We start from the raw sequence: 13,400 nt of genomic DNA on the forward strand, positions 1-13,400 counted from the left end.
TTGCCAATCAACGGTTTCGAAATACACACCTTGTACACTTTGATCTTTGATATAATATTTACTCAAACATTGATTGCAATTGTGCCATATTACTTAATATCAACTTAGTTTAGAAAGATGGTAATATGATTTACACTCACCTGTGTTTGAAGCGATTTTGATGGAAAAAATAAGTTTAATGTACAGATGTACATAAACACAAGTGATCACCTGTTTTATCTGGCTACCAACTATTTGTTCAAAACTATACCGATTTAGGGGGAGGGGGGGGGGTGTGCAGGCTACTCTATACCGAAAAATAACCAAGTTTACTTAGTAATGTAAATATTGGACAAAAGTAATAATCAAATACATCAAAATGGACCAAATTTTAATTGAATAAAGACCAACGCATCACCACGGCAACATACCGTTTTATATATTGTTCATGAAATAGTAGGGAATAGCCATGGCAAATTCAAAAGAAATGTCGAATGATAAACCACAGTGAGTGAAGGGAACATTTAATCGATGACAAAACTATGTACTACACACGAGTTTGACATTCTCGTAGCATGTTATTCACGGCCTGCATATTCTGCAACCAACAGACGGCATAAGTGTAACATAACGACACCCAAATAGAGAAACCTTGTGATGGCAATATTCTGAAGATTACATGGGTTATAGAAGGCGACAATAAGTCTGGCCAAAAGGACATAATCCGGTAAAAGCTACCCTAATCTTTTAACGCGCACCAGCGTATAGCACTTTCACATTGCACCCCAATTTGACATACCTCACGGAAGATAAGATTGTAAATCATACTTGGTTTTTGAAGCATAGTGCACAGACAGAATGTAACCCAGGTAAAAGCTACCATAAACTTTTAACGCGCATCAGTGTATAGGACTGTCGTATTGCACCCCAATTTGACATTCCTCTCGGTAGACGATTATTACTTCTAGTGATGCGTTGAGGAATCGAACCAGCGACCTCTGCATTAGGTCAAGTGTGTTACCAATAGATCGCTACATCCATAACAAAGATCCAGGTTTGTTTAAATTGAACATGTTTAAAAGTACATCAGCACAAGGAAAAGGAATATGGTATCAGCGCATACAAGTTTAGGGTACAAGTTTAAAGTCATTTTTAAATGCAAATTATCCGTGTATGTGTACCAACCTGTACACATTCCTCTGGGCTCTAAAAAGTTGTCGCCACTTTTTCGACGGGGTTTTGGGAGCTGCGTTTTTTTCAGCATTTAAATAGCCTTATATTGCATTTAAACATTCCTTTACGTGTTGTTATTTAAATTCGAATACATTAATAACGCATTTGCTTATCACTTTTAATTAGCACATTGTCATGCAATAACATAAATTGTATTGTATGAAAAGCACGTTTTATTAGCACATTAACATATCAGTTTTTATTGACAAAACAAATTGGTAAGTATATAAATACAAAATAAATAATTAAAATATTGCAAAAAATGAGACATACATGTACATATGTGATTTATGTTGTCTAAGGCCTGCATGTAATAGTGTCATCAAATTAATCGGTCCAATTAAGAAATTATGAGATAAACTAAAAACTGAATGGAAACTCAAACAAATGTTCATGGTCAATGGTAGGCTACTAGCATACTACTATTCTTATCCAAAATCCTCTTCTTGAATGCCTCATCAAATGGAAAGTCATCTACCTTTCTTGTGTCTACGGAAATCATCATCATCTAATCTAACCTACCAACAACAAAAAACATAGATGTGAGAATTGAACCATCGTCGTTGTCTGCAAACTGGCCATGCATGCTACTTATTACACCTGCAGAAAAGGTCTCACAAATACTTACCGCCTCTCGTTGTTGCTTGTTGGCATCTCTGATGATGTAACCATGCCGCTATAAAAAATCAAGGCCGTCATCACCAGTCTTTGGTTCTTCAGGGACCTGCTTAAAAACTGCATTAATCGGTGACCACACTAACCCTCTCACTTTTTCGATTGTCTGTACAGCAGTGGCCAACAGGGGATTACACTCTGAAAATTCTATGTCATCTGTCTTGACAGAATAGCCAGTTGATAAAGAGCATCTGCCATGAAGTGGAGCACCTACAGGAACTTGCATGTGATTATCGGCTTATATAAACTAGGTGACTTCTCTTCAATGAACACGGTCACTACACTACTGAAGTTCAGGATACATGTCTCAACAGAACCATGAACACTAAGCTTCCTAGTGTGGAACATCTCCTTAAACTTACCAGACTGCCCAGGGGTTATACTCTGGATGGCTTCGAACATGGTAGTGTTCTTAGGCGAGTTATGGAAATACTAGTAGATGCTGTTAAGTATTCCTGAACCTTAACTAAGTATGGGGTGTAATCTGTACCCGAACAACAGCTCAGACCTATCATATGAGCTATACAATGCGTTGCCAACGCACCTAGAACCTCCTTCTTTTTAAGTAACTACACATGACTTACTGCCTTCCATCAAAGACGCCACATCTGCACTAACCCACATAGCTTAGAAATGTCGGTGCCTTCCTGCCCCAGTATGCACGTCACCTTACTGTAAATCGACTCTGCATAAGCCCTTTACAATAAATCTATTCCAAAAAAGTAAGTATGAGGCTCAACAATATCTACATCATAACGCTATAACACCCTAATGCACATTATCAAGTTCTGATGGATGGATATCTCTGTGCTTTCATCAAGCATTAAACTAAACTTAAAACTGTCGTGAATCTTGCCGAGTAGTTCTTCCTCGATAACGCTGGAGATGGCATCCTGGAACGCTCTACGGATGACGAGTGTTCGTATGTTGTGGCTGTCTACTCTCAGGTTTGCATAATAAACATATGAAAATAAACATAAAGTGAAAATGTTTTGATAGTTACTGTGATCGTAAGGTATATATTATATTCTATTATTTATTATTTATTCTATTATTTTTATGAAAAGCATTGTGTCATCAATTATATTATTAGTTATTTGTTTTATCTTCCATTGTTTTACCTGATACATCAAGAGGGTGTTGAAGGGACCATGTTGCTTGTCAGATCTTTATTCGCTAGGCCATGGCACAACGTATTGTAGCTTTGCTCTTGCTGAAGGAGGTCTCCAAGGCTGTGGTCATCTGGTGTCGAAGCTTCACAGCCTCTGCAGCTTTCTGATGATCTTAATATTTATCTGAAAATGTCTATGATAATATTACTATATATTATTGTAATAATACAAATATTTAAAAAAATACTGTGTCATTTTTTACTACCCTCCTCACCCCCGCCATGTAGCATTTGATAGAAAAAAAACCTTCAATGAAAGGCATACTGTCTTCTGTTGTTGGTTGTGTTTGTTGTGTGTTTATACATCAAGGCTAACAGATATGAAGATTTATTTTAGATCTGGATTCTTTATATTATGCTTGTATTTTATATTACTCAAAGCGGACGTGGTTTGAAAAACTCAATACTTCACAGTTCAAGAATACAATGAAACACTTTTTAGAGGCACACGGCAAGGATCCAAACGACAATGAATAAGGGACACAAGCGTATAAAAACCACAATCACAAATACAAACAGAGCACACATGCATCAAAATAACTTTACCGATAAATGACGGGATTACCGCCCTTGAACGGTAAATATCAAAAATAAAAAAATAAAAAAAACATAATGCGTTAAATATGTTTATGTGTTGTAACACTTTATATTATTGAATGACTTTAATCATGGATAGTTTTAAACAGATCCCATGACCGTTTTTGTCGTGCATGAAATGTTCTATGAATTATTGCAAATAATATGTATGCATTCAATGAAAGCCAAACAACATTTGTACTACAAGTTCGCATCAATTGAAGGAGCTTACACAGTGCAATAGTGGGATAGAACGACTAACGCCTGGACCAATGTTAATATATTTTTAAGGTTAAATAAACACGCAGTATACATAAACATGTACTTCTTCATACATCTGTAAATCTGTGAGAGTGCAGCCTTACGGGTACTGTTCGCTTTCGAAAATATATATCATCAAGACATTCGTTAATAAGATGGTCTAAAACCTTTGACACAGAAACATATTCATTATTTTCCGTAAAATTGCATGCCAAACCTAAACTAATATCTGATACAATATACGTCTTAATGTTTGACCAGCAACACCCAACTTTGTAGTGTGGAATTATCCTGACAAGACTTATTTTGATGCAGGCGATCAAAGGCGACCAAAGAACTCGCGAATGTTTTTGAAACATGACTTAAAGGAAGCAGATGAATTATATCATGATACCAAGTTTGAAGAACGTGGATAAAACCATTATCCAGTTATTGAACGAAATCGGGTTAATATCGACTTTTTCGTGTGTTTTTTAATTCACTTGTTTGCAACTTATTCGTTAGTCATTAAATGTTTGCTGCTAATATGACTGATAAGTGGTTACGTTTCCATTTTTAGGCGCCCTATTTAATGGATTAATATTTGGAGTTCTTTTTGTACTTAATGATGCACAAAATGTTAAATTAGTTATGTGTTTCAATGTTAATGTATATTAAAATGCTAATAAAATCTTCTTTTGTAAAATTTAGAACTCCTTATAACCCCAAATCATGTCGCAAAGGATTTATCTTGTTCCCCTCATAACGATCGTTCCTCAAAGAGTTTTAAAACGTTCACAAATTTGGTCTGCATGCAAAATGCTCTGTTTTGTTCTTCCTCAGACACATACTTCTATCATTTTGCTTTCTTCTTTTATTGATTTCACAAGGTAAATTATTGATCATCATTAAAAGTGACATCTGTCTAAATTAGATTTTTCACCAAAAACGTGGGTTAACTGTTCGGCGAAACATTCATGTTGTTTTAAATAGGATTAACAATTGGATTTCAATACCAGTCCAATATTAAAGAGCATTGAAATTGCAAGAATATTTAGTTATACCATATTAAATAAGCTGTTCGATGTGTTTTCTAAAACAAATGTTTTACATGTTGGTGTAATATCCATTTATGATTTGCCAATATGTAAAAAATAGTGATGTATGGTATGTAAGACGAGGATGGACAGGTTGTACTTTGATATTTTAGTTGTTTAGATTGCCGCGTCTAAGAAATAAGTAAATTTAATGGCTATAAATAGATAATTTCGTGGCCCCCATATTTCGAAGTTTTGAAACAGTAAATACTAAATAGTAATATAATGTCAATCACAGTATTTTTTATAAATGATGTCAACCAAAAATAGAACGCTCTCTTTCGTTAAATGACAATGTATCACTCTTTTGCAAATTAACCCCTCATATGTTCTAAATCATCCATTAAAACGAGTTGTGACCTGAGTGAAAGGATATGAATGATATTTTTTGCTTGAAATAATACATTGTTAGAAACATATCTGGGAGAAATTAACAAACAACATGACTTTGATGACATATATAACAGCAATTTTGATAAGGATGATGGATATTTTTCAGTTGGACATAAGTGCTGCCTACTTAGGTTTCCAAACATAATTGTTAAAATTGAAATATTTGTTTTGTCTTTTTAGTCAGCGCTAAGCGATAACATAATAAAAATTGAACGCTTAAACATTGGTGCATGTCATCAATAAATCAAGAAATTGCTTCCTTATTATGTTAGTTGCTCTGTGATTTACAACAATTTCTAGAAGCTGCACAATCCAAATGATCGAGAATAATATAACAATATGAATCTGATGATTGAATTTTAGATCTTGATGTTCATAAAACTGTTAAAAAAGAATATAATTTTCTACTAGAGTGTACATGTTATAGAGATCTGAGATCAACATGTTTACCCAAATAGTATTGTTCTCGGCCGATTTTACATAAATTTAAATCATTAATGAATAGAAATCAAGTAAGTACGTTAAATAAATTTGCAACATTTATATATCTAGCATTTGACTTACGTAATTATTAAATTGTAAATATATACATGTTTTTGTTGTATTCAAATAAACTAGAACAGTAAAGATAAGGATTACCTTTTAAATAGATAATCCATCAATATATAATAATCCAAACTGAATTTGAAACTAACATGTATAGACACTAAAAGGTCTCAGTCTATTAAACTAGCAAAGTGGGAGATTTGTCAAACACGAAATCCTCGTGCACGTTCTTATCAATGCGATATTTATTATCAAGTACGTCTCAATTGTATGTAACTGGCCCATGAGTTAAAGGTGTTCTTATATATAACAATCATTATTATATTCAAACCAGATATTTTCATCATGCATGTTATCTACAAACTAAATTGATCTAGTTCATATTATAAATATTTAACAACACGCTTTTCTAATTATTATTAGTTACATTTGTGTTTGTATAAAAATGACTTGTTCAACGTCATTGATTTTGTTTTCCGTATTTATATTATATTCTGTTAAATAGCAATGAAAATGTTATGTTTATGATAATAAAACTTTGACTTGACATAACTTGTTCATACTTAATCATAATAAGACAACAATATTGCAATATCAGTTTTAGTTTCAAACAATGACTGCTTCGTATCTTTGAAATGTTTTTGCATTAGGTGCTGTGAATTGTAATCCTCCGTTTGCAGAGTTGGGATCTCTTATCATTAAAGTACTTGGGGTTTACCTATAAGTACTTGGGGTTTACCTATAAGTTTATTATTATTCATTTTATTACTAGGTTTCCTCAAGTTAATGCATATTTTGATAAGATTGACCTTTTACGTTTAGTATTGGTTGGATAAGAGTGGGGTTTGTGCACGAACACTGGTTTAAACCTCCTGTAAATTTACATTTTACTGACCGTTTCAAGGCGGTACCGAACAATCCTTGATTAACATACCTAGTTTTTTTATATGGTATGTATGCACTGTGCTGTTTGTGGATTTTTTTTGCTGTTTGTCCATGTTTCTTGTTCGTGATTTTTTGTTTGTGTGTTCTATGTCTATGGCAATTACCCTGTGCCATTAAACGGGTTTATGTTTAAACTTTCTGCTCATGAGCTTGTTTCTGTAGTTTTTCACATAAAATTTCATATTGCAAGAAGTCACTACAACATTAAATTGAAATTTAAAGGTGTTTTCAAATCTACTAATAGCACGTCTCATCTAAGTTGCCCTTAATTACAGAAAGTTCAATCAGGCATATATTCATTACAGGTGTTGTTTGTTTTAGAATGAAATTATGTTATCCATAATAATATTTTTTAAGAACTGATAAGTCATATGTGTAGTATGTATCACGAATGTCAGCAAAAACTATTTAAACAGTGCAAAGAAGGCTCTTCGCATTTTGTATACAAATAAGATAATAAATTATGTTAATACCTTCGAGTAAGATATGTTTGATTACAACAATATTGAATTAAGTTGATCGAAAATAATCTTTTTGTTATATGTAACACCTTTTTTCGTGTTGGTATAAATATCACGTAGTTTTCTATACAACACATGTATAATATTATAATAATCCAATCCGCATGTTTGTTAATAATTCAATTGGAAACAATAAACGCTTTTTTTGGTTTGGTAATATTTATCAATATTTAAGAAAAACGTTGAGTTTATTTTTATGACATATACGACACAAAATGATTTATACGATACAATACGAATCGATACGATCCGATACAAAACATACAATACAATAAAATACTGAGCATCGTCGGATACGTCTTCATAATAAAGTGTTTATAAAGGTGTACCGGCGGTGCCAACGACGGCAGCAACGTTGAAAATTTCGATAAAATTATAAAGTGACTTCTTTACGTTATATAACGTCTCTAATACCTCTTTAGTCCAGCGGTATCGACAAGGCCTGTAATTCATTTGGAGCTCTTCGGCCATTTTTATCGAAAACAACCTGATGTATGCCGGTAAATCAGTTGAAGTAGTTCGTATTTTTTTAAAATTATTTTATGAATTAAATGTAGTGTTTTAGAGTTGTATTGATTGATCTTAGTTTAAATTGATTGCCAGTGAAGTGTATTATTGCAAACATAATTAAGTTTCCCAAGAGTTAAGTCATCAAGTTTAACAGCTAAATAAAATTACTACGCGATCTACTTGCAGCGGACTTGAACGTACCACTTTTTGAGTATGTAAACCGTTCAAATACGTCCGAGGTTGTTTTCGATAAATATGGCCGAGGAGTTCCGAATGCCTGCATATTATACAGTACAGACAGACGGTAGAATTTATTTCAACTATTTCGTCGTCTTTACACAATATAAACATTGTTCGTAAAAATATAAGTTCATACAATATGTAAAAAAAATGTGCCAAATAAATGTTTTTGGATATTATTAACAAAATGATGAAAGAACATTAAACATCATGATGAAGTTATTTTTAACACATACGTAATAACATGTGATAATATTTTGCAGTTTATTTGAGTTAACAATAAAGCAATCTTTTTAATTCACTTCAATTGTGATGATGTACTTTTTGTTTACCATATTACCTCTTATTATGCTGACGTTAGCAACGTTTATGTATTTGTGTCGCGAATTCTGATGACTTACTTTAATTGTACAAGGTGGCTGACGTAAGCATTTATTGTGTATAATTGTACAAAAACTCAAATTATGTGATTTTTGTGTACCACGTGACTTTGAATTTTTCTGACGTTAGCAATGTTGTGTGAATCAGTGCATATTCTGATGACGTATTTTTTGTGTACAAGGTGTCTACTACGTCATCAAAACTTTAAAAAAAAAATACATAAATATATCTCTACCTCGGCACAAATGGAGGTAACGTGGTACACAAAAAGTACTTTTATCTGATTTCACAAAAAGCAAACACATTTTAAAATGCTTAATTATGTCATTATATAAACAATATTGAATGTCGTCGAAGTGTGCGTTATGATTTACACAAAAATTATATCAGCACAAATTTAACGTCGGGTGGTTCACAAAATAAACGTCATCGGAATGTGCATATAATTATGCCAATTAAATGCCTACGTCAGTCACGCCGTTCACAAAATTAAACGGCATCGGAATGTAAATAAGTTTTATTCAAACATTGCTTACGTCAACATTATTAGAGGTCAAGTTTACACAAAAGTAAGTATTCACAATATGCGTTAAGTTATACACAATAAGTGCCTACGTCATTCACGTGGTAAACTAAATAAAACGTCCTTAAATATTTGCGTAAATGTTTTACAGAATAATTGCTAAAGTCAGCACAATTTAGATTCACTTGGTACTCAAACAGGCCGTCTTCCAGACTTCGTAAATAATCATTAGAAATGCTAACGTCAGTCACGTGATAAACAAATCATCATCGGAATTAGCGTAGCATTTACCTGAATATTGCTTACGTCTCAAATTAAGATCACACGGTACACTAAAAGCCCGTTATCAGGATTTGTGTACTATTATACCCAATTAATGTTTGCGCCAGACAGGTGGTACTCAAAAAATATTAGAATTTAAAACCAACATTGCTTACGTCAGCAAAAATTAAAGTCACGTGATATGCGAAAAGCACTCCGTAATAATTTATGTTCATTAACACGCAATAAAAGCTTGCGTCAGTCACCTGGTAAAAATAGTACGCATCAGATATTGCGTAAAAATCTACGCAATATTTAGTTATGTCAGCACAGTTAGACGTCACATTAAAAAAGTCCGTCATTAGAATTTGCGTTTAACCATATACAATACATTCTTATGTCAGTCACGTGAAAATAACGTCATCATAATCTGCGTAAAATACCCACAAACTATGCGTATGTGTATACAATGTAAAGTCATTTTGTACACAACGCATATCATCAGAACGTGTGTACATTGAAACAAAATAAATGCCAACGTCAGTCAATAGAACCATATATATGTTCGCAGTTAGCATTTGCGTGAGGCATACGTGGACAAACATTACGCCATTACAATGTAAGGCCATGTGGTACACAAAAAGCACGTTATTAAAATATGTGTTTATTTATTCAAAATAAATGCTTACGTTAGGCACGTTGGAGACATAACAAACGCCATTAGAATTTGAAGTTACAACTTACACAAAAAATATGGCATAAGAAATTGCGTAAAACTCATAAAAAACTTTGTCTAAGTCAGCACAACGTTAGCCCACGTGGTGCACTGAAAGCAAGTCATCACATTGTTTGTACATTTAAACAAAAGAAATACGTACGTAAATCACGTGGTACATCACCAGAATTTGTGTAACATTGCATACGTCAGGAGAATTTCAGGTACATAAAAAGTAAGTCATATATTTTGTTTGCTTAAATTATACACGATTGATGTTTACGTCAGTCACGTGACCAAAAACGTCATTAGTATTTATGTAAATTTTAATACAATCTTTGCTAACCTCAACACAAGTTGAGGTCACGTGGTTAACAAACATTACATCAGAGGCGTAAACTCTAACACAACTTTGGCGTTCGTCAAACTTATGTTACAAAGTAGCAAGTACAATAGCAGGTCCAAAGCAACTCGTACGCTTGCAAAAATAACAGTAGCAAGTATTTTAGCAGGAACAGAGTAGCAGGTAAGTCATAAGGTACAGAGAAGCAGATACGATAACAGGTAAATAATTGCAGGGACTTTTGTAGATACGGTAGCATGTACAGAATTGCAGGGACTGTTGCAGATACGGTAACAGGTAAAGAATTGCAGGAACTTTTGCAGATACGGTAACAGGTAAAAGAGTTGCAGGAACTTTTGCAGATACGGTAACAGGTAAAGAATTGCAGGAACTTTTACAGATACGGTAACAGGTAAAGAATTGCAGGAACTTTTGCAGATACGGTAACCGGTAAAGAATTGCAGGGACATTTGCAAATACAGTAACAGGTACAGAATTGCAGGTGCGGTAACATGTGCAGAATAGCAGAACTGTAGCAGGTGCAGTATTGCTTGTACGGGAGCAGATACAGAGTAGCACGTATATAAGAAGATAAGGGTAGCAGGTGCGTTCGAAGTTACATAGCAGTAGGTTTGGTAGCAGAAACAGAGTTGCAGGTACGGAAGCAGATACAGAGTTGCAGGTACGGAAGCATGTACAGCGTTGCAGGTACGGAAGCATGTACAGCGTTGCAGGTACGGAAGCAGGTACAGCGTTGCAGGTACGGAAGCAGGTACAGAGTTGCAGGTACGGAAGCAGGTACAGCGTTGCAAGTACGGAAGCAGGTACAGAGTTGCAGGTACGGAAGCAGGTACAGAGTTGCAGGTACGGAAGCAGGTTCAGAGCTGCATGCGGTAAAAGATGCAGAGTTGCAGGTACGGAAGCAGGTTCAGAGCTGCATGCGGTAAAAGATACAGAGTTGCAGGTACGGAAGCAGATACGGTAGCAGGTACAGAGTTGCAGGTACGGAAGCAGGTTCAGAGCTGCATGCGGTAAAAGATGCAGAGTTGCAGGTACGGAAGCAGGTTCAGAGTTGCATGCGGTAAAAGATACAGAGTTGCAGGTACGAAAGCAGATACGGTAGCAGGTACAGAGTTGCAGGTACGGAAGCAGGAATAGTGTTGCAGGTACGGAAGCAGGTACGGTAGCAGGTACAGAGTTGCAGGTACGGAAGCAGGTACGGTAGCAGGTACAGAGTTGTAAGTACGGAAGCAGGAATAGAGTTGCATGCAATGAAAGATACAGAGTAGCAGATAAGTTAACATGTACAGAGTTGCAGATACGGTTGCAGATACGTTAGCAGGTACAGATTTGCATACACATTGTAGCAGGTTCAAAATTGCAGATAAGGTAAAAGTTACGTAATCATGTACATATTTGCAGGTACAGGTACAGGGCAGTAGGTACAGAAGCAGTCAAAGAGAAGCAAGAATAGCAGGTACAGTAGCAAGTACAAAGTAGCAAAAAAAACACATTGGGAGGCACAGCGTAGCAGGTAAGTTAGCAGAAAAATAATTGCAGGAACGGCAGCAGATACAAGTAGGCAAATACGGTTGCCGGTACAGATTAGCAGGATCGGTAGAAAGTACATAGTAGCACGAGGTTCAAAGTAGCAGGAATTGTAATTGGTACAAAGTAGCAGGCAAGATAGTGCGTAAGCCAAATGAGCATGTCGATTTTGGAAAAGAGAAAAGATACAGAGTAGTAGGCACAGGGTTTCAGTTACGGTAGCAGGTATAGAGTAGCTGGTACAGAAAGACGTTTATCAGAGTGAGCATAGCAATATCGGTTGAATGTACAGGTACATATAAGGTACAAGTGTAGCTAATACGGTAACAGGCACAGAGTAACTGGTACGGTAAAGACACGGGATAACAGGTACGGTAGTAGGTACAAAGTTGCAACTACGGTAGCAGGCACATAGTAGCTGGTATGGTAGCAGGTACGGTGTAGCAGGTACTGAAACCGGTACAGCCAAGTGAGCATGGCCATATCGGATAGATATCGGCATCTCGTAAGAACATCGGTAGATCGGCCCAAATGATGGTCCGATAACGGTCCGATATTTAGGTAATTATTCCCCTATGTGAATTGGTAACAACTACCGTAAAACTATAGTGTGAGGTATTGAGTAATCACACATTATACCTTTTCGTGTGACAATAGGGTCTTCCCGCGCTCAATAGAGGCTTTATAACTTCACTCCGCCGTGTATCCCATCCCATCTAAAATATACTTTATGAAGAGATTGACATCGTTTCGAAGTAATTGCTGTACACAATCATTTTAAATGTGGCTAGGATTCATCCAAATCGCACGTGTTCAAAACCGAGACGTAATGACAATAGTCTTTGAAATAGAAATAACTCAATTATCATTCAATATATGTAAGGGAGGTAACTTAGTTATAATTTAAGATATGTAAGGGAAATAACTCAATTATTATTCAATATATGTAAGGGAAATTACTGAGTTATAATTTAAGGTATGTAAGGGAAATAACTCAATTATTATCCAAGGAACTGAAGGGAAGTAACTGCACTATCCCTTTACCACCAAGTTGTATCTAAATCTAGAAGTGGATGATCAATGGTATGAAGAAACGTGTAAATATAAATCATGTATGGATTAACACATACTAACGTATCACTTACATTTCCCTGTGACGAGCTTTTCCCAAACCTCTGTCTGTCGTGGTTGGACGAATCATGTCACGTGGTTGAAGAGCTTCGACGTCAAGTGGTCTGAATAGATATTTTACGACACGGACGCCGTGTGAAAGCGGGGGAAGTCCCGGAACTTAAAACATGAAAACAATTACAATTTGAACGTCGATCAATGAACTCTATACAGTTATACAAAATACACATTTACCAATAATAATAATCCTCTTTAAAGCTGCCCTCTCACAGATTGAACGTTTTCACAACTTTTATTTTTTTGTCTTGGAACGAGCCATTTTTTTGCGAAAAGCCATGGAAACGAATTATATAAGACTGTTGACAAAACATT

At 35.1% G+C, this 13,400-nt stretch overlaps 1 protein-coding gene and 1 pseudogene across 1 annotated transcript in view; one reads left to right on the forward strand and one right to left on the reverse strand.

Moving 5' to 3' along the window:
• The window catches only part of LOC128213514 (uncharacterized), a 109,035-nt gene that overhangs the window by 26,276 nt on the left and 69,359 nt on the right, over window positions 1-13,400 (forward strand). The window lies entirely within an intron of this gene.
• LOC128215161 (uncharacterized) lies at window positions 2,035-3,282 on the reverse strand (annotated as a pseudogene).

Source organism: Mya arenaria, chromosome 13 (genome assembly GCF_026914265.1).
Source record: "Mya arenaria isolate MELC-2E11 chromosome 13, ASM2691426v1".
Lineage (NCBI taxonomy): Eukaryota > Metazoa > Mollusca > Bivalvia > Myida > Myidae > Mya > Mya arenaria.